Source organism: Lipotes vexillifer, unplaced genomic scaffold (assembly GCF_000442215.2).
Source record: "Lipotes vexillifer unplaced genomic scaffold, Lipotes_vexillifer_v1.1 scaffold240, whole genome shotgun sequence".
In the NCBI taxonomy this organism is placed as follows: Eukaryota; Metazoa; Chordata; class Mammalia; order Artiodactyla; family Lipotidae; genus Lipotes; species Lipotes vexillifer.
In genome coordinates this window covers 534,326-537,673 of record NW_006797481.1, presented here as the reverse complement: position 1 = coordinate 537,673, position 3,348 = coordinate 534,326, and positions in this window count along the sequence as shown.

Sequence of the window (3,348 nt, the reverse complement as noted above, 5' to 3'; positions counted from 1 at the left end):
CCCCCTAAAAAAAAAAAAAAAAAAAAAAAAAAGTTAAACCACAAGCACAGCATTCCCAAGTGTTTCAGCTATCTCTATAACTAACATAAAACCTTGTGAATTAAAACCACCACCATTTCATTTTACCTTACAATTCTGTAGGGATTCAGGCAGAGCTCAGCTGAACAATTTTTCTGCCCCATGCAGCACCACTGGAAATGCTTGGGGACATTCAGGTGATGGCTTGGCAGGGATGGCTAGGAGGCTTGAGCCTAGCTGGTCCTTCGCCTTGTCACCCCTCTCCAGATAGTTTCAGGGCCACGTGGTAGTTGGACTTATTTCATGGCGACTCAGGGTTCTGGGAGGCCTATCAGATGCTTACTTCTGCTGTATTCCACTGATCAAACAAGCCACCCAAGATCAGCCCACATTCAAGGGGAGAGAAACAGACTCTTTCTCTCAAAAAAACTTGGGGCTGGGCTTCCCTGGTGGCGCAGTGGTTGAGAATCCGCCTGCCAATGCAGGGGACACGGCTTTGATCTCTGGTCCGGGAAGATTCCACATGCCACGGAGCAACTAAGCCCGTGCGCCACAACTACTGAGCCTGCGCTCTAGAGCCCGTGAGCCACAACTACTGAGCCCGTGTGCCACGACTACTGAAGCCCGTGCGCCTAGAGCCCATGCTCCGCAACAAGAGAAGCCACAATGAGAAGCCCGTGCACCGCAATGAAGAGTAGCCCCCGCTCTCTGCAACTAGAGAAAGCCCGTGTACAGCAACGAAGACCCAGCACAGCCAAAAATAAATAAATAAAAATTTAAAACAAAACAAAATACTTGGGGCTGTGTTTTAATCTACCACTCCAAGCCTCTGAAAACTCTTTATCACACACCTCTATCCTTCCTTATGCTTTTCATTGTTCTTTTATGTGAATACTGCTCAGAAGAACAAATACTGTTATACAAAGAAAGAAACCTGCAATTCCACAGCTTGAGTTATCTTGACTAAAGAGCCCTGCCTCCCTCTCTATAGACAGACAGTGTAAAAGCCTGTTACAATTATTATGCAGACAACACATTGTCTTGTATTCTCCAATGTACCTAAAATTTAATGGGATATCATGTACCTAGGCCTAAGCCCTAGCCCTGCCAGAGATCCAGGACTCTAGGACATAGCCCCTTAGAGGGCTTACAATCTACTGGGGGAAGAGAATAGAAGAAGTAAAACAAAGCTATGTCCAATTCTGTGGTATGAAAAGCTATACTGAGAATATGGACTAGAGAGCAATGTATGGGGGACGCGGGGGCCTGAGAATGCATTTTGGAAAATACGTCCTTGGGCAGGCAGAGCAGTTAGGAGAAACTCAACGTCAATGCCTACCTCCTGCCAGCCACCGTCGGCGCAAAAATGGGGCACAGACTTATTTCAGTTCCAATGGGGGAACTCCACTGCAAACAGACAGGGTGAGGAGCACCGAATAACTGAGGTCAGCACAAGGTGCTGTTAGAACACAGCGCTCTGGAGGAAAAGAGGCTTTGGGGATGTTACATGCGTTTGGTCATTAAGAGAGAACATACCAGTGTTTTTTTTTTCTTTCTGTTCAGACATTTAAAGAAGTAAAAGTGGCCCATAATCTCCCTGTCCAAATAACTTCTGTTGGTAATTTTTTTAAATAATGAAAAAGTACATGGTTAGAAAACTCAATTACAAAAAGGTACAAAATGCAAAGGAACAGCTTTGCCTCCTTGGTTTGCAAAAGGTAACCACTTTTAAGTTTCTTAATGACGAGAGTTTGAAACAAGTAGAAAGCAGATGAATGAAAAATCAGCTCTAAACACACATGCTCGAAAAATTCAAATGTTAAAACCACATGCTGGGGCTTCCCTGGTGGCGCAGTGGTTGAGAATCTGCCTACCAATGCAGGGGACACAGGTTCGAGCCCTGGTCTGGGAAGATCCCACATGCTGCGGAGCAACTAGGCCCGTGAGCCACAACGACTGAGCCTGCGCGTCTGGAGCCTGTGCTCCGCAACAAGAGAGGCCGCGATAGTGAGAGGCCCGCGCACCGCGATGAAGAGTGGCCCCCGCTCGCCACAACTGGAAAAAGCCCTCGCACAGAAACGAAGACCCAACACAGCCATAAATAAATAAATAATTTTAAAAAAAAACCAAAACCACATGCTGTGTGATTCCATTTATGTGAAATGTCCAGAACAGGCAAATTTATGAAGACAGAGACAGACAAATTTATAAACGCAGTGCAGGTTAGGGGTTGGTTAGGCTGAGGGGTTGGAGGGTGGATGGAGAGGGGTGAGTGACTGCTACTGGTCCAAGGCTGGGGGGACAAAAATGTTCTAAAACCAGATTGTGGTGATGGCTGCACAAGCCCGTGAACAGACTAAAAAACAATGAATTAATTATACAGTTTAAATGGGTGAATAGCATAGTATGTAAAGTATATCTCAGTAAAGCTGTTTAACCAAAATGAAAGCAACAGCTAGAGTTCAGAGGGAAGGAAGTGAGCCTGGAAATGTAGGCAAAAGGCCTGATCCTGCGAGGCTTTGAACATCACTGAAGAGCTCAGGGTTTCAAATCTTGAAGGCAGTGGGGAGATGGCTGAGAAAGTGACAAGTGGTTTTGAAGATATGGAAGCGATCTGAAGGACAGACAGGAAGTGGGGGAGACACAGAGGCTAGTCTGTGGCAGCAAGGGACCAGACGGGCATTAGTGACCGCTTAAGGTAGAGACTGTGGCAGTAAAAGAGAAAAGAAATCCTAAGTTTCTCTCTGAGAAAATAAGGTAGTAAAAGTACCCATACGGCAATTACAGGGAAAACAAATTTGGGTGCTGATTTATACGTATGTCTAAAACAGCCCACACACGTGCTGTCCAATAAGCCATTGGTTACGTGCATCTGTAGCTTTGCAGAGTTTAGTCAGGTAAATTTTAGGGAATGTCCAGGATACAGATATAATATAAATCATGAGAGTAAGGTGGTGGAAGGGGAACCAGGGAAAGCATCAAGACGTAAGGATGTACAGTTTTTAAAAAGTAAATTTTCAGCATTTATCCATTGGATTTAACAATTTGGAAAGGAAATCACCAATAAAGAGCCATGGTAGGATGGTGGGAAAGAGGTGCTACACAGCATGGTGTGAGGACTGACAGGAGGAGGCAGCAAGTGATTGTTATTTTAAAAGGAGACAGGACAGTAACTTGAGAAGGGTCACAGTAATTTTTTTAAGATGAGAGGTGAGCGCACTTGAAGGGAAAGTACTAGATACAGCTAAGGAATGAGTGACAGCAGAGATCCGAGAATGCAGAGATCCAGAGCCTCCACAGAAGAGACACCTCTACCTCTGACACCAGAGG